A 19,550-nucleotide genomic window follows, 5' to 3' on the forward strand; every position below is an offset into this window, starting at 1 on the left:
GTGGCACACTCTTCCTCAGAGACTTGTAGGACTAACTCTCTCATCCCTCAAATTAAATTATCTGGAATGCTTCTGCGTGGGAGATTTGTTTGTTCCCTCCCATTTATTTATCTATTTGATCACTTACTTGTACCAGTGGGGACTTACACAAATGTATTCTATACTTAAGGTTATAATCCAGTACTACTGGATTTCTTTTCTTGCTCAAGTTTTTCCATTTTGGCCGTTGGGAGCACTTTCAGTTAGCTCCTGTGTCCCTTAACATGTCCAAAACCTTTGTTTTATAAGTGCTCCCTTACTTAGTTAATTTTATACCGAAGTACTTCATTTTTTTGTGTGTTATTATAAATGGTGTGTGTGTATGTGTGCATGTGTGTGTGTGTATATCAAATTCCACTTGTTCCTTGCTGGTATATGGACAAGGTATTGACTTTGCATATTAATGCTGATGTTGCATCCTGTGCCCTTCCTAAGCTTGCATATTAGTTCAGAAGTTTCCTGTAGGTTCTTTGGTCTTTTCTCAGTAGACACTCACCTCATCTGTAAATAAAGGCAGTTTTATTTCTTCCTTTCCAATCTGTATGACTTTTAGTTATTTCTCTTGCATACAACTTCATGTCGTTTCTAAAATACAATTGATTCCCTTGGTTTAATGGTTACTTTCTTCTGTAAATTGAATTTTTTTTCTTTTTTTCCAATGAGAAATAATAGTTTACTTTAAATCATTTTAAGATGGAGATGAATCTTTTGAAAAATATTTTTAAGCACAAATAAGATTTAATTCAAAATGAGTAACAAAATACACATGTTGGGTCACAACTCTGGACCTGTATTGTGTATTTTCTGAAAAATATCTACGTATTTTTTAAGGAAAAAATCAATTTCTTTATTTTATTTATTTAGGTATCATTAATATACAATGACACGAGCAACACTGTGGTTACCAGGTCTCCCCCATTATCAATACCCCACCACATACCCCATTACAGTCACTGTCCATCAGTGTATTAAGATGCTACAGAGTCACTGTCTTCCCTGTGCTATAGATAGTGTCTTCCCCATGCCTCCCCCATATTATGTGTGCTAATCCTAATGCCCCCTTTTCCCCTTCTCCCTCCCTTCCCACCCATCCTCCCCAGTCCCTTTCCCTTTGGCGACTGTTAGTCCATTCTTGGGTTCTGTGAGTCTGCTGCTGTTTTGTTCCTTCAGTTTTTGCTTTCTTATGCTCCACAGATGAGTGAAATCATTTGGTAAGCGTCTTTCTCTGCCTGGCTTACTTCACTGAGCGTAATACCCTCTAGCTCCATCCAAGTTGTTGCAAATGGTAGGATTTGTGTTCTTCTTACGGCTGAATAATATTCCATTGTGTATATACCACATCTTCTTTATCCATTCATCTACTGATGGACACTTAGGTTGCTTCCTCTTCTTGGCTATTGTCAATAGTGCTGCGATAAACATAGGGGTGCATATGTCTTTTTGAATCTGAGAACTTGTATTCTTTGGGTATATTCCAAGGAGTGGGATTTGGGGTCAAATGGTATTTTTATTTTGAGATTTTTGGGGAACCTCCACACTGCTTTCCATAATGGTTAAACTAATTTACATTCCCACCGGCAGTGTAAGAGGGTTCCCCTTTCTCCACAGCCTCGCCAGCATTTGTTGTTCCTAGTCTTTTCTATGTTGGCCATCCTAACTAGTGTGAGGTGACATCTCATTGTGATTTTAATTTGCATTTCCCTGATTATTAGCAATGTGGAGCATCTTTTCATGTGCCTGTTGGCCATCTGAATTTCTTCTGTGTAGAAGTGTCTCTTCATATCCTCTGCCCATTTTTTAATACAGTTAGTTGCTTTTGGGGTGTGGAGACATGTGAGTTCTTTGTATATTTTGGATGTTAACCCCTTGCAGGTATGTCATTTGCAGATAAATTCTCCCATGCCATTGGATGCCTTTTTGTCCTGCTGATGGTGTCCTTGGCTGTATAGAAGCTGTTTAGCATTATGTAGTCCCATTTATTTATTTTTTATTTTGTTTCCCTTGCCTGGGGAGATGCTTTCAGAAAAAGTTGCTCATGTTTATACTCAAGAGATTTTTGCCGATGTTCTCTTCTAAGAGATTTATGGTTTCATGACTTGCATTCAGCTCTTTGATCCCTTTTGACTTTACTTTTGTGTATGGGGTTAGACAATAATCCAGTTTCATTCTCTTGCTTGGAGCTGTCCAGTTTTGCCAACACCAACTGTTGAAGAGGCTGTCATTTCCCCATTGTATGTCCATGCCTCCTTTGTCGTATATTAATTGACCATATATGCTTGAGTTTATCTGGACTCTCTAGTCTGTTTCACTGGTCTGTGGGTCTGTTGTTATGCCAGAACCAAATTGTCTTGATTACTGTGGCTTTGTAGTAGAGCTTCAAGTCAGGGAGCATAATCCCCCCTGCTTTATTCTCTTATGTATTTTCATGGATGAACTGCGGCTAAAGGTTTTCCCGCATGCATCACACCGATAAGGCTTTTCTCCAGTGTGGGTTTTCTTGTGCTGAGTAAGAGCAATTTTACGGAGAAAGGCCCTCCCACAGGTGCTGCACACGAAAGGCCTTTCTCCACTGTGCATTTCCTGGTGCTGAGTCAGTGTACTCCTGCGGCCAAAAGCTTTCCCACCTTCACTGCACTCATAAGGTTTGGCTCTGGTATGACTTGTCTGGTGCTGAACAAGGCTGTATTTTTGTGCTAGGAGATTTCCCATATTCAGCACACTCATTAGGCCTTAATCCCATGTGAGAGGCCTGCTGTATTCTGGGGCTGGAGTCAAAGCTAAAACATTCCCCGTGGTTACTGGACTCAGAAGGTGTTGGTTTGCCGTGGGTTTTCTCATGTAACAAAAAGTCGGAGCTGTGGCTAAATAATTACCCACATTCACTGCACTTACAAGACTTTTCTTCTGTGTGTACTTTCTGGTGCTGAACACGTTTGTCCTTGTCGCTGAAAGCTTCCCCACATTGACTGCACTCGTAATCCCCTTGTGCAGTGTGAAAGGCCTCATCACACTCAGTGTTCCTGCGTGGCTTCTTCCCATTGTGAGTGGCGCGATGCGGGCCAAGTCCAGAGCTGGCCAAGTCCTCCGCATCCTCCTGGCGAGTGCAGGCCTCCTTTGACATGTGGCTTGGGCCGCTCTTCCCGGAGGAGGCCTGGCCCTTTTCCGTTCGAGATAATGTCTCTCCATTCTGCTGCCTCCGGCTCTGGGCAAGGTTTTCAGTGACCCAGAAGGTTCTCCCGCATGACTTACGTGGGTATGGTTGCTGCTCAGGGCATGTTCCCTGCTGCCCAGTCAGATGGAAGATGTCCTTCGAGAGTGGGTCACATGGGTGGCTCTTTTGGATGGAAGAACCTGCCCTGAGAGTTCTCACCTGTGACACTCTTCACATTAACACCTTGCTCAGAAGATGCATCTTTATCCTCCACTTTATGACAACCGCCAGCACCAGGGCTCTCCGGGATTATCTCTGCCACGGTTGGACCTATGTCTATCATGCCAGGAGCTTGGGGGACTCTTGGTGGCTCAGGCTGGGAAATTAGGTGGTATCTGGAAAATGCAAGTCCCTGTGAGGCCACCAGTTCAAAGGTCTCCCACATCACAGCATAGCATAGGCATTGCTGAACAACATCAAGTAGCTCCCATTCCTCTGGGGAGAAGTATACGCACACATCTTCAAAAGTCACTACGTGCTGGTTGGGATTATTCTGAGCTCCTGCCTCTGCCATTATCATGCCGCAGTTAACAAGGCCTTGTGAGACGCCGCCTGGAGAGAGGCCGGAAAACACCAGGCACGAGACCTCTGCAGCCCAGTCAGAAACCGCAAGTCTCCCTTACATGAAGTTGCAGAAGGACATCAAGGCTCCCACAAGACACAAAGGCACGTCTCAAGCTCGAATAAGTCCTCTACTCCGAGTGGAAGAACCGGCAGAGAAACAGCCTCTTTCGGCGCTCCTGTCACGGGCTTGTGCATGAACCAGAACCAAAATGACAGACACAGGAAGTCACCCCTGGAGACCATCTACTCCCTTTCTTTACTGCCGGAGTCCAGCTCCCGTGTGGGGGGGGTGGGGGGTGGGGGGGCTGTTGCCCGAAACGATGAGGAGTTGGTGCACAGAGAGACAGGAGCACACAGAGTCAGATGGAGGTGGTCTCTTGACAAAGTGCCAATGACAGCTTTATTAATACCATTTTGCACCAGGATATGATTACGTTTTATTGTTCTGTTCATTAATAGGTATGGGCAAGCTTTTTTCTTTCTATTTCTTTCTAATCTATACATGCTTAGTCAAGTGTTAGGTGATCTTTTCTCTGTTTCTTGACCTAACATTTTCCTAGCACCATGTACTCTATCGCGTTTTACGTTTCTATGCAATGCAGTTTCTAAGTAGCGCATGTGACTGCAGGAGCGTGCAGTATGTAGCAGTGACTATGGAGTCTATCAGCTCAGGGTGAAATACAGGTCACCTACTGCCACAGTTAGCTAGGATTCTTTTCCACAAAAATATCCTAAAAGTTTTAATAAATTTATAATCAACCTAAAATCATAAACTCATATCTTCATTATACACCCCTTCATAGGGCACAGTAGGCAGCAAAATAAATTTCCCTTTCTTATCTATACTTCTCTTTCTTCTGGGTGAATACTAAAATTTCTTTGATATATAACATGCAGGTTTCCATGGCTCTACTACCGTAGGGACTAAACAAGTTTTTACATGGTGAACAATGCAAGGGCATGCATATCATAGAAACTATTTCTGTTTTGATCACGAATCATGAACTATAAACACTCAGGTCAGATATGATTATTCATTTATAGGTAGATGCAAGATAAAGATAGAAAGCATAATTTAGTAGTGTAAGAAGGCAGGTGTAGATGCTCAGGTCTGTGCCTACAGACCACGTATTGATCCAAGCTAGACGAGGGCAACGAAACATCCATGGGTGTAGACAATTTCTCTCAAAACTGGGGGCGTGGGGGGGGCGGGTGAGGTTCTGAACCTCACCTCTGTTGGCCCCCATTTTCTCACCTGATGGCCCCCCTGCAACTGTGCCTGTCTTAGGTTGTTCCTCCCGTGAGGCATCTTACCCGTCTCTGGCTAAACAGCCATCTTCTGAGGCCATACAGGGAGATGTAAAGCTGGGAAGTGAGACAGAAGCAATATTCTTTGAAAAGGTTAGCTTTTTACTTCTTTGCAGATTTATGCCCTATGGCTTCCAGGCCCAGCACTCGTCTTGAGGTATCTTTACTACTTGGAAGAATTATGGTTTTTGGTAATTTAACGTATGAGGCACAAATTCTAGTAAAGGGCTGTAATTGAGAAGGAAGAAGAGACGCTATAGAAGTAGCAAATAGAAGAAGACATGAGAAGATGGATTAAGTATCAGAAAGGGTTATTCTATTCAATATTCCCTCATAACTCTGTTTCTCTAATCATTCTATAAGACTCTCCATCACTAGTTTCACTAGCATTGTAATACAAAAGGGGGGCATTCCCACCTAGTGGAGATGGGGCGGTCAATGTTTGACTAACTAACAGTAGGTTTCGGTATTTCATGCCAAGATAGCCATCTGGCCCCTGCGTGTTCCATTCTTTAGGAGCACTGGCCTGAAAAGCTTCTGGGAAACGTATGTTCTCAACTTATCCATACTGCTTAGCAAAGGTTAGCTTCACCCTTGGCAAAAATGCAAGCAAAAGAAAGCCAACAGTATAATGGAGAATAACAAAATCAAGGTGGGTGATAGGGGGAGGCAGCTGCAAAGGTCCTTGCTTTGTGGGGGTCTTCTTCCAGCCTGAGCTTTGCTACACAGCTTGAATGTCATGGCTCCCGCCACTTTACAGCGTTCCTCCAAAATTCAGCTTTCTCCTCAGAGGTAACTACAATAAAAACAAATATGGTGTATAGTATTTTAAAGATCATTTTAAGCTTTTTAATACATAGATGTGCTATAAAAATATACTGATTTTTTCAACATAATGAGTAGTGATGTATATACTGTTCTTCCACTTGCCTTTGTCACATAATAAAATGAATGCAACACCATTCCAAGACAACACATATAAATCCACCTCATTATTTTAACTACTCCGTAGGATTTTAAAGTAAGTATGTTCTATAATTAACTTAGCTATTCTCCTCCTGATGGACACATAAGTAGTTCCCTTCAGTTTCTCTGGTTAAGAACTGAAGTCAACATATTTGGACATCATTTTGGTCAAATGTGCACAGAAAAGACATAGCAAACAGAAATTGGGATAAAGTGGAGAGGGTTTAAAAATGTGAATTTTTATAAATATCATCCCATATCATCAACACAAAACATTACAAGTTAATGTATGTAAATACCACATACTCTCACATTTTGTTTTTTCAATCCTTTAACTTTTGTCCAAACTTACATATTAAAAAATCAAGTATCACAGTTATATTAATTTGTACTCCCCTGTTTTCTATATAGGTTGAGCAGAAAATTAACTTAATCTCTTGCCCATATAAAGTCGGATTTCTGCAGTGATGTTCTGAGTCACAGGGCTCCTCTGAACAAGCTTTAAAATTCTGATGTCCACATCACATTTTCGTCTTACACTGAGAAACAAAGATTTGGTTAGAATTGAGTGATCTAAGTGTGCAGGTCTCCTGGATGAAAAAAGGCAAACCATCTCGGACATTACATGCCCTACCTTAGAATCTCCTCTATGTATTCTCAGGCAGAGTATGGCTGGCTCCTCTGCATTACCTGGTGATGGTATATGTTATTAATGGATTCTGGTAGAGCAACATCTCTTGAGGACCCTGGGGGCCCAGTGTACCCTTGCCAACATACCTGGGCTGGGAGCTATCATTATGTCTCTTGGAGAGGGCTATTTCTTACCTTGTATACAGTGGACCCCCTCCACTGAGGTTGGGGCTATGTGAACGGGTGGGGTTAGTGAATGATGACAGATAGTCGAGACAGGCCAGAAGTAACAAGAGTAGTGGAAGGGGCCATGTAGTGCACGGAGAGGGAAATTGGAAGGGGGATGCCTTCTTACGGGCTCATTAACTCGGTGACATGCTTTGAAAAGCAATCCAGATGGTGCCCCTAACTCAGAATGCTTTCTCATGCTTCCAGAATTTTTGACACACCAGAGGTTTGCAGGACTATGTCTGCTGGCCCGTGTTGCCAGCAGGTATTGCCTGGGGTAAGGAATTGGGCCAAGGAGCAGACACTTGCGCAGTGTATGGTGAGCTGACGGAGATGGCCCACTTCCTTGTAAAACTGACAGCGGATGATGGAGATGTGTGGGATTCTGTGAGGGAAGCATGATGCCCTGTCCTGCTACCAGCATTTCCACCTCCAACATGAGGGTGTTAGGGCCTGGGAAGGACACAGTTATGATCACATTCTCAGCGACACTTTCCCATGGGGATTCTCAAGTTGGGTAAGCATTGTAATAATTGAGGTTTCTTCCATGGAGGCAGAAGACTCTACCAGGGATCATTTTGAAACAGTGAATGTTACCTCTCATACCTTGATTTATTCATTCATTTATCCAGCAAGCATGCACTGAATATATGCTGAGGGCAAACACTAAACAGAACAAAGGGAAAGGGTGAGGTTTGACTTGACTCAGGCTATGGAAGTGAGGATGGCGAGGACCCCTCACAGGTTTGATTCTTAGGAAGTTAGGGATTATGTGAAAGGGTGGGGGACAGCCTATGGTGATTCTGGGCTCTGAAGATGGGCTGACTAGACAGAAGCTGCTCCTCTTAGCTGAGATTGAGGATAAAGAAAGAAGAGTTGGCGATTTTAAATTAGAGGCAGAGATTACGAAGGGTGTGGTGGATAAGGACAGTATGGACCATGTAGATGATAAGGTTCTACTGGCTGTCCAAGTGGAGGTGTCCAGTAAGGAGCAGAAAACACAGGTCAGACTATCAGGAGAGGGAACCAGGCTGCAGATTTAGGTTTGGCTGCATCGGGAGAGGTCATGTGAGGCCGTTGGCGTAGGTAAAATCAAGCATGCATATAGCAGCCTACATAGTCTGTCTCCTTCTCTGCAAACACTATTGGAAACCAAGATTACGCAAACCTTAATAAGTCCAGGGAAGAGTTCAGAGGGAGAAAGTACTCAACCAGAAATTCACCAATCAGAGGAAGTTTTCCTGTGTTGCCTTAATCTCTCTGTTTTAATCATATATCTGTACGTTTGCCTAGGCATTGCCTATGCCTGTAAACTTGCGGCTTATAGCATATGTTAAGTTATACATCATCATTTTTCAGCCTCAGATATGCTATCTCAGGTCCCTTTTAGGACTCTACTCTTGATGGCCTCTGTTCGAGGCTGAGCTGACAACCACAGTACATAGACACTCGTCCACTCTAACTAACGTGTCTGTTCTAGGCAGCTGACAGCCCTGCAGTAATTCAAGTTTCTCATGACATACAGAGCAAGGGGCTGGAAGCAATCCTGAGCCCAGGTCCCTGGAGACTGGAACTTGATGACACATCCTTTATCTAACTAGGGGACAGTGAGTGTCAAAATTTTAGGCATAAGACTACTTATTCCAACTGAAAATTTCCCCAGTCCAGGAACATAAGGAAGGCCCAGCAGTCTGGGTAAAGTGGGGACTGCAGGCCCAGAGTCCTGTCCACTCAGCCCCTTCCTCCCCCTTGGTCCATGGGCTCTGGGCAGGCACAGAACTCTAGGGTGCCCTCTGAGCACTGCTGAGAACGCTGGGTGCTACAAGACCCTGCCTCAGGCATGGACTTCATCTAGCAGTGCCAGCCATCCTGAACACACAGGACATGCCTCCCATGTGATTTTGTCCTGCACTTTGTCAGCACAACCTAAATGTCCTATATTCAGCTTTGTTCAGTAAGTTACAAACATTTCAGCAGTTAGAGCTAGTTTTCAATCATAGCAATTAGCGATTAAATCACTTACAGCAACACTAGCTGAAAACCGTATCTCCACAAATAAAGATCTGGTGTCTCCAGAGGTCTGGCTGAGGGAAGATCAAAAGGGGAGAATTAGAATTAAATTAAGGAAATATTAAAGAGAGGAAATGCCTGTTTTTGGGGCACAGTCCCAAGTCTTGAACAAGTAACCACCATCAATCACATGTAACATCCGATCAGCATGAGACTGTCAATGACTGCCTCTCTCCAGTAATTAAACTTCTGAAAATCAGCAAGTCAACGATACCTCCAGGCTTCTGAAAATCAGCCAATCAGTGATATCTTCCTCTCTCCCTCCCTCCACCCACACCTGTGCTGAAAGTCAGCCAATCAGCGACAGCTCACATTTCTAGACAGCATCCAATCAACAAGTTTTATCCCGGGGCCATACTCGTGAAAGGCAGCGGGTCCATAGCAACCTTACTCTAGTGACCACAGGAACGCAGCTAAAGGCCGGCCGTCCCCAAGCACTCCCACTTCTGACTGTCCAATCCCCAAGCTAACCAAAACCGTATAGCCAGCTCTGGCTTTGTTCAGGAAGACTGTACCTTTCAAGGACAGTTCTCCCTTTCAGCAAACGGGAAGTTCACCTTTTGGCATCAAATATTCTTAATTCTCAAGTTCACAACTTTCAACCATTCAGTCTCTGTTTCCAGACTTGCTTGGATTTGCGAATGACAGGCACGCTAACTGACGTGGCCATGAGATTTTCAAATTCAGTCTTTTTAATTCTTGCAGTGGTTGCTTTCATCTATTTTCTTTTGCATATATTTGAACTTCGGAATGCCCAACATAAGCATAAATGTTGGGATGAATTTTATGAACAGTGGACTTTTATTAAATGAGGAACAATTCCTTTTTAAAGCTTTTTGTGCAGTATGCAGTTGTTCATTCCCCATAGAAAAGGGTGGAAAGTCAGATATAAACCACTATACGTTAACAGGCAGACATGAGAGATGATTTCCTCGACTAATACCAATGACAAAAAAATACTTTTTTTTTTGAGAGATTCAGATTAAGAAGACAAAATAATCACAGCAGAAGTTATATCACCACAAGTTGGAAGCAAATTTTCAAGTTCTGGGACCAAATCTACTGCACTAATCAAAACACAATAGCTCCATTTACCACTACAGAGATTATCAAAGATCTAAATGCCTCAGTTTTTTATGTCATGACCACAGATGCATGTAATGACAAAACAGAATACATTTTTCCTTTAAAGCCTTGTGAAATAGTTTTCTCCTCAATAAAAGGCTTTTAAATAGGGCTACTATGAGCAAAGTCCTTTTCACATGAAACTTCAGACACAACAGCAAATGTTTGCAGAGACTTCCTTTTTTGTTTTTATTTAGGAGTTCATGAATTAAACAAGTTAAAGGTGACAGAAAGTACACGATTCTGTGGTAGACTGATGCACTGCCCATATTCTGAGTGACGCAACTCAAACAGTATCTGATGTCCTTCCTGTTGAAATAGAAGTAAAAGTCGTAAAACGATTCTTGTGCCTCATTTATAGTCTTTGCACTCTGTTATTAAGGGATTTGGGTGATTTTGTTAGCATTTAGAATGCTTCAATTCTCATTCAAAAATTCATTGGCTCTTCTTAAGAAATACAGTTGAAAGACTCTTTAGTTTGTTTGAAGCACTGATAAAATATTTTACTTCTGAAGGAAAGGCCCCCAAAATTCTTGTTGACTTTTTAAATAAGCTACTGAGCAAAGTCTGCTCCTTATTCATAGTTTTCACTATTTCTCTAGCAATAGGCTTATGTGCATCGAAAGAAGAGCAAACAGTATTATTAAAGAACTCCACTGATTAAAGGAATTTGTTGAACGTGTTAGAGAAAGAATTAATGGAAAATGTTCCCCTTTATGTGTCAAGGTTGTTTTTTAAATGAACAACATGGCTTATGAAACAGAAGAAAATTTCTGACTTGAAGTGGATGATTAGTATGGGATTCATCAAGATTATCATTTGGAATGGATTTCGTCACTTGAAGGGTTTGATTTAGTCATACGGATATTACTGAGTATTCTTTCAGCATGGCAAGAGACGGAGAGGATAACAAGTGATGATACTGCTCCTTTTTTGTCAATGGACATTTAAAAAAAATGTTTAGAGATGCAACACGATCCTGAACCATGAAAATGTGAACTGTGCCATGGAAGACGGCATTACATGAGTCAACAAAGCACATTTGAAGAGTGGTTCCCAGAATTGTTAACTATGCTGGTACATATTCAACATATCAGCCCACACAGCTAATGTTGAATATATGTTCTCATTAATGAATTTTCAAAGGACAAAACAATGAAATAGGTTCAAAGTGCCCACTGTAAAAGCTATGCTGCTACAGTGTAAATGGAAGACTGAAACTGCAAGGAATTGTATAAGCAAATTCTGCAAAACAGGAAATTGTTAAGGAGAGGTAAACCAGCAGGGGAATACAACTAAAGAAAGAGGTATACAATTTAGATATTTATAATTTAATTCAGATAAATAACAAGTAATGCTTTATTATAAGTATATCCCATGAAATATTTTTTTTCTTTTTATTTCAATGTGGATATGCATAGAAAATGTTATGGGCTGAATTGTGTTTCCTCAGAACTCATATGTTGACATCCTAACCCCCAGTACCTCAGAATGTGACTGTATCTGGAGATAAGTAAGGTCTTTAAAGAGCCAATTAAGTTAAAATGAGATCATCAGAGTGGGCCTTCATTTAGAATAACTGGGTCCTTAGAAGAAGAGATTAGGACACCCATTCACACAGGGAAGACAATGTGAAGACACAGGGAGAAGAGGGTGGCCAACTACAGGCCCAAGAGAGAGGCCTCAGAAGAAACCAGCCCTTGCCAATACCTAGACCTTGGACTTTTGGCTTCTAAAATGGTAAGAAATAAATTTGTGTTTAAGCCATCCAGTCGGTGGCACTTTGTTATGGTAGCACTAGAAAACTAGCAAAATTAAAATAATTCAAATTTAACTAGGTGCCTTACAGTTTCATTTGCTAAATCTTGTCAGTCCTAAGGAAGAACCAGAGGTAAGGCTGCCTGTACTGTACCTACCCTCAGGAACCACAAGGGGGCACTGCTCTGGATGAGCTAAAGTGGCTTCGGAGTGCTCTCAGATGATCCAGAACAGAAGCTTCTACTCTTTCCCAGAGGACAGGGAAAAGGAGCACTTCCCATCTCAGTTTCATGTTAGCAGACCCTGACACAGAAACTGAGGAGAAAAGGACGAGAAAGCTACCTTATGGGTCAATCTCCATCATGAACATAGATGCAAAAATCCCAGACATGACAATAGTTCACTCCATCTGCAGTATGTAAAAAGAATGATACACTCTCAGCAAAGTAAGTTATCATTAGAAAATCAGTTAATGTAAATTTCCTTTATTGTATGAAAGAAAATTCATATAATCAATTAAATGAAAAACAGCATCTGATAAATCTGAACATGCACGCAGGATTTATTTTAAGGGGAAAAATCCTCTGTGCAGCCTAGTAAAAGAAAGACCATCTTCAATCTGCTAAAGATTATCAGTCATTGGTGACATATTGAAAGATTTTCATTTGAGACAATGATGTTCTACATGGCTATTCAACATTGTATTGCACATCCTCACCTCCACACAAAGGCAGACAGTGCAAACAAAATACGCTGGAATTGTACAGGATGGAACAAAATTGTCATTATTTTTAAATGATATGATTGTGAATAATGTTTGTGAAATAATAAGTTTTCTGGATAGTGCTTACTTATGATGAAATCGATTGTATTTCTGTCTATCAGGAAAAAAAGCTGAAATAAAATTAAGACTATCTGCAAAAGGATTAAGGGTGTCAAGTACCTTGGAATGCATCTAAAACAACATGCATGTGACCTTTACAAAGGTATTTTTGTAGCCTTAACGAAGGAAATTTTAAAAGACCTAAACAAATGGGAAGATATGCTTTGTCATGAATTGAAAAGCACAGTAACAATATTGTTATGTGGTCTCCATCTTGGATTTATCATATATTTTAACCCTCACAATATCGTATCAGATAGGTTAGGTGTTATTGCCTCAAGTTTAAAGATAAAGAAACTGTGGGTCTGTAAATCCAAGTAATTTGTTCAAGGTCATGCAGTAAGTGGCAAGGGCAGAACTTGAATATATACTTCTCTGTCTCTAAAGTCCCTGGTTTTTCAACAATACCGCTGCAGTAGACACTGTTAGTGCCTGGCCTAGATACCCTCAGATACCTTCCCGCCAGCTTTGTGTGTCCCTTTCCAAGCTTCTGCATGCTTTATGCTGAGGAGTCACACCTTTAACCCTCAGAGGATTACCTTTGGCGTTAGAGTCTGTTTGCTCACACTCACTCAGAAAAACCTCTAGTAATTTTCTATCCCTCCCATCCCTTCCAAATCTGCAGACAATCCATGGCCTCCTTTCCAGTACAGAGAATTGGAAGTGCACAGGAATTTTACATCTAATGCCAGAGTGGTCAGCCAATGAACAGAACAGTTTCTTTGCCTCAAGGCCAAAACACGTTTGAGGTGTACTTTATGTTCCAGAGCTCCCTGTAGGATTAGGCTGAGTCTGACACTTCACCTGAAATTACACACTTACTCGGCTTTTTCCCCTTTTCTTGCCTCCTTCACCCCCTTAATAGTCTCTTCCTGGGAACAAATCCTTAATAAAACACATGCACCTCGAAACCTTGTTTCATCTGGGAGAACATCACATCGTACATCTGCATTGTGAGAAGTGTTTATTTCAATTCTCAATCTAGGTAGTAACCCCCAAATCGAGTAAATATATGCTGATTACGTGAGCTTTGTAAAATATCTTATGGATGTGGAATTGAAAGTAGTAATGTTAAATGATTATTCAATTAGAATAATGTTCAGGTAATTCTTTTAGTGATCTTCGCCAAGTAATTTTACCTCCCTGGCTTTCTTGTCCTTTGACAAACGGGTGTATTGGACCAGATATTCTCTAAGCAGAGGATCTTACAAGGAGGCGATTTCGGGAGAAATCTGGAGATGTTCTGGGTTGTGACACGTGAGGAGGAGTGCGGCTGGTGGTTCTAGTGGGAGAAGCCAGGGATGCTGCCAACCCACCTACCAACGCCCTGGACAGCCCCCTACAAAAAACTATCTGGCCCCAAATATCAAGAGTGCTGAGATGGAGAAACTTTGACCTAAGGTCTTATCTATCTCTAAAATTCAGTGAACTAATAATCCTATGTTAGTCTACAGTCCATCAGTCTATCATTTTGATGTAATAAATGCATTTTAATTCCAGGAGAAACCAGTCAACTCAGTCAGATAGTTTGGTACTAACCAATTATTTACTGGTCATTTTATCAGCAACTGATGGTCAGTTTAGGTAAACAACTTCTGAATGGATGCACAGCCTTTGTAAACTAACATTCAGTGACCTGTCTGCTGCTCTAGAAGATGCTATTTAAAAATGCTGGACAGAGGATAGAGTTTGCCTAGTGAAAGCAAATATGATGGTAACTTCTTTTATGTACAGTGGCATGGGAAAATGGAACAAAGCATGTAACATGCCATTTTATGACACACAATAATTGTAGACATCTTAGTTAAAAAGCTATGTGAGCAGTATGCGCTTTTGACTTTTTATCTTAATCTCAGTAACCACGAAAAACTAATTTAATACTCTTAATTTACTGTTCTTAACAGAGGTTTCCAGTGACAGTTCCCATGTTATAATTTCATAGAACAGTAAACAATTAACAGTAGCTGTGATTATAAGTTCACTTGTTTTATTTACCAAACAAATTCCTATTTCACTTTTTTTACTTAACATCTATCATGGCCACTGTGAATTGCATGTGTTTAATGTGCCATTCAAACACCTTAAATTAAATGAAGTAATGCTACACTATCTACTTCTGTATTTTATCCATTTGAAAGCTTGATTGCTTTATAATGAGCATAATGCAGAGCCAAATATGGGAGCAAATGAAGAAGAAAGTATTAAAATCCCATGGTGGAATTAATTCCACATACTGCATAAGGAATCTTTTTCTGTGAAGCCCATAACTCTTATAAGAAAGAGAGACACGTACGGAAAGACAAACTATTTTGGGTTAATAACAAAATGCATGTGGGTGAACAAAGAAAAATGACATAAAGGCTGGATTCCAAAGGTAGAGACTTGGTTCTGCAGGCTGGCTGTACTCTTGTTTCCAGGTTCAGAAAAAGAATGTAAATAAGATAAAATAAGCCTAGAGGGCTGTAAACCAATTCCACAGGAAGTTGGATTAGGTTAAGGAACTGCTTCATCCAAATACAGCATAGCGATGACATAACAAGCTCTCAAGAGACAAATGGAAAATCCCTCACTAGTCCTGAGTTCAATATTGGAGCATTTAAGTCTTTGGAGGTCAAGATAAGGACATCATGTATTGTGTGTCTTTCTCAATCTGCTACTTGATATTTTATCATCATAGTTCTTTATAATCAGCAGGATTTTGTGAGCTGCACCTTGAGGATCAGGAATTGGAAATGCAGAGATAAGTTCTTTCAAGACAGACAGATTAAAATACAGCTGTTCTATGGTCTGAATGTCTGTATTCCCTCTAATTCACATGTTGAGATCCTAATGCCTGATGGGCTGGTATTAGGAGTGGGGCTTTGGAGAGGTAATTAGGCCATGAGGGTGGAGCCCTTAGAAATGGGATTAGTGCATTACAGAAGAGACCCCACAGAGGTCCCCGGTCCCTTGCACCATGTGAGGACACAATCAGAAGTCTGCAGTTGGGAAGAAGGTCCTACCCAGATGTGCTGGCCCCTTGACCTTGGACGTCCCAGCCTTCAGAACTGTGAAAAATAAATTTCTGCTGTTTATAAGCTACCCAGTTTGTGGTATTTTGTTTTAGCAGCCCAAACGGACTAAAACAAGCAGTATTCAAACTATTTTTTTCTTGTATTTCCCATGACCCATGGGACAAATACTCTACAAATTACTACGAGCAAAACCTAGCACATTGATTATGTGTCTCAATACCTGTACTACTCAAGATAATTGTTTAATGAAAATACTTGCAAGTGTTTTAATTAAGTGGTTTGTTAGCTATTTACGTTTTTTAATATAAGATAAAAATGCAGGTCTATTTATAGAGTGTACATAAAGTCTGGAGGTATAGAAAATACATAGAGTATGATCAAGGACATCTTCACTCTGTATAATAATAAAATAATGCTATCCAGACTTTATGCACACTGATACGGAACAGTCTCCAAGATGTGTTAGTAATTGGGGGTGGGGGAAGTAAACTGCAGAACAATGTGTGCTACTATGTTATGTAACAGACGCACATTTATATCCACAAAGAATGAACTCGTATATGGTGGTAGGGTAGGTAAGAGGGGACTGAAGAGAAGTCAAGAGATAATTTTATTTCAATGGTTTGTTTGAAATTTTTACAATGTGAAAACAGTGATAGAGCACCATGTCCGTATTTTAACTCTGAGCAGTAACAAGTCACCTGCAAACACTCCACATCTGACCCTCATGCTCTAGTCACTGTGCGTACAAGGGTGGACTGCTCTCACGTGAAGGGTCCTGGGCTAACTGTCTGAGATCTAGGTTCTAATCCTCCCTCTGACGCAAACCGCCTGAGTGATCCTGAGCTAATCACCATTTTCCTAAACTCTGGGCTCCCCCACCACAAAATGACACTTTCTAAGGTCTTGTCCTGCTTAACCGACCAAAAGTCACGTAAAAACATGCACCAACCCAGTGGACCTGTGCTGGCTCTTAAAATTCTCCACTTCATGGTTGTGTCATAATATTCTTTTGAGAAAGTGGAAATCAGGTCCTGGTGAAAGAGTGTTTCCAATGCAGCATGGACAAGGTCATATAAACACTATTTATACACGAGGCCACACACCACCGCTGGAAATAGGACTAATTATGCGTCTTTCTGAGTGATTTTTTGCTTTCCTATCAGTGCTGTCCCCAGGCCAGCGTTATCTCTCGGGAAAGAAGATTACTGAGAATCTAATTGCTAAACTGCTCCTTCTTGACGAGATGCAATCCAACACAGGATTCCATAATCTCCCTTGGGAAAATCAAGCACAAACCCATACTAATAAACACTTCCTCTTAAATCTGCATTCCTGGATGCTCCAAGGTTCCATGTGGGGTCTGCTCTCCTTTGCTGCAGTCTAGTTAATAAGCCCAATTTTGGCAGCAGGTGGGTTTGCTGGCCCTTTGACTACTGAGCTCTGGCTCTTCCTTTTGACCATCAAAAATATCATTCATGCAGCATAAACTGCATCTTTGTCAAAAGATACTCCCATTAGTCACGAGAGCACCCTTACTTTGAAATGCTATTGAAATAAGACACACAAACAAAAGCAAGAGGGGTTAACCTACATCCTTGAATATAGTCTCGCTTATGTTCTCGAATTATCATCCCATTCCTCATGCCTCATCCCTTTATCAGGTATCTAGGCCTTTCTTTCTTTCACTGAGAACTTTACCATTTACATGAACTGTAGTAAATTACATTCAGAAATGTTCCTCACATCCTTTAAGACATTCATATTAGTTATACACTGCTGTATAAAAAATTACCTCAAAATAGAGTAACTTAAAGTAACAAGCGTTTGTTCTCTCACAGTGTCTGTGGGTCAGGAATTTGAGAGGGGCTTAGCTGGGGAGTCCTGGCTGGCTGCAGGTCTCTCACAGGATCCTGACTCTTACCTGTAATCTCATAGAGACCTAAATAAATGAGACAATGTAAATTGGTTCTTTGGGAATCTTTTTCCCTACTAACAGGTGTACCACTGAATAACTGTAATGCAGTCAGAGACATTTTAGTATGCATTTTTCCTTAAATACATAGTGTCATGTGAGAGCCTCATAACAACCCATTTTTCAGATGAGTAAGCTGAGGCTGAGAGAATTTAAGTGTCTCCCACTGTATTGTATAGTTATGAGGAGGCAGAATCAGGGTATGGAGACAATTCTATGGAATATCCCAAAAAGTGCTTTCTGTGTGAGATCAGAGCTTCTAGAGAAAATAATCTTTAAAAATAAAGAAGGGAGAGAAAGAATTAGGAATATTTGTTTACTGGGTCTCTGTTGGATTGTTACATACATTATCACACTTAATCAAGTCCATTCTTTTGTTTAATCAAGCCTGTTTAGAATTGCTAGTCCAGAAATCTCTCCACATCAGTTAAAATTACACCCGCGAGAATTTCCAAATAAGCAGTAAACTCATGTCACCGGAAATGTCCAAATCCCATCCAGCCATGTGTGAGCATTGGGATCCAAAAGGGAAGTCATTATATTTTCTCTTGACATTGTTTGCATCACCTTTCTATCTTCTTTTTCTCCTGAATACTTTTCCATTTCTCCTCCTTCTGTGTAACAAAGACCAAATGATGTTATTTATACTTGTTTATAAAATGACTACAGTGAGAAGTTTCAGTCCAATACTTTATTCTCAACATTAGCACGTGAAGGCATTTATTTCTAACGGTGCCTATTCAGAAGAGAGCAAGAAGCAAAGGACTTAGACAAAGGACATCAAGTAGGACCTAAGACTTTCAACTTTCAATATTTATTGTCAAAAAGAAGATAAAATGTTCAGTACTGGAATGCACAGATATCAGAGAAAGAAGCACCACTGGAAATACAGTTCATGCAAAACCATACGAAGCAGGGTTACTTGTGTGACTCATATGCAGCTTTAAATACGTGTCGACGTAGGCACATTTTCTTTGATCACAGCATTAAACATTAAGCTGACAGTGTGGTAGAAATTATTCAACATTTGGAGTCAGAAATAAATAATATCAGGTTCTAGTTTTACCATTACTGATTATGTAACTCTGGACAACATGTGACTCGGATTGTTTATCTATAAAATGGGAGTCATAATGGTGTCTATTTTTCCTGCTTGTGGCAAAGGTTACAACTAATGTAGACAATGTGCCTCATACAGAGTAAAAACTCCGGAAGCGGGCTTTCATCAGCCTCACTTTACAGTTACGTATTTGCTTATGGAAAACAATGTGCCATTTCAGGAGGGACAGAAAGGGAAATGTTCCCTCACCCCTTCTCAGCTGCTCAGTTCTCAGATCTACAGAACTGGAACCTCCATTCTGAAGGTCAGTTGACCCATTCTGAGGTCAATTTCCCTACACCCAGGAAGTTCCGAAGCCCAAAGCTGGGTTGAGGATCACGACTCCTTTCTTCAGTACGGAGGAATGACTAGTTCCTCAAGTTTCCAGACGTCAAATTGGCTTACTTACCTCACTTAACATTTCTGGTTAACAGAACCCTGATTTTAGATTTTTATTTCCTCAAATATAAGCAAGAATTTCAAAATGAGTCCCCATTTAAAAATACTACAGTATTGACTTTAGCAAGCTTGATAAAAGGGATACATTTGGGTTTGTGCTTCCAATCCTTGCTGAATATAAAGTTGGTAGACAAGAAAATCCTTTTAAACTTTACAGATATAAGCTTTTATTTGCTCAAAGCTAGAAAATACCCCATAAGAATATATAACTAATTCGGAAT

General features: G+C 40.7%; 1 long non-coding RNA gene across 2 annotated transcripts in view; it reads right to left on the reverse strand.

Moving 5' to 3' along the window:
- Window positions 1-4,178: 4,178 nt before the first annotated feature.
- Window positions 4,179-19,550, reverse strand: part of LOC108407302 (uncharacterized) — a 93,558-nt gene continuing 78,186 nt past the window's right edge. For both annotated transcript variants that reach the window (XR_005054189.2, XR_005054190.2), the window contains 2 exons: window positions 8,970-9,030; window positions 4,179-5,918 (listed from right to left, as the gene is read on the reverse strand). This is a non-coding gene — a long non-coding RNA (uncharacterized lncRNA). The remainder of the gene's footprint in view (window positions 5,919-8,969; window positions 9,031-19,550) is intronic.

This window comes from Manis javanica, chromosome X (genome assembly GCF_040802235.1).
Source record: "Manis javanica isolate MJ-LG chromosome X, MJ_LKY, whole genome shotgun sequence".
NCBI lineage: Eukaryota > Metazoa > Chordata > Mammalia > Pholidota > Manidae > Manis > Manis javanica.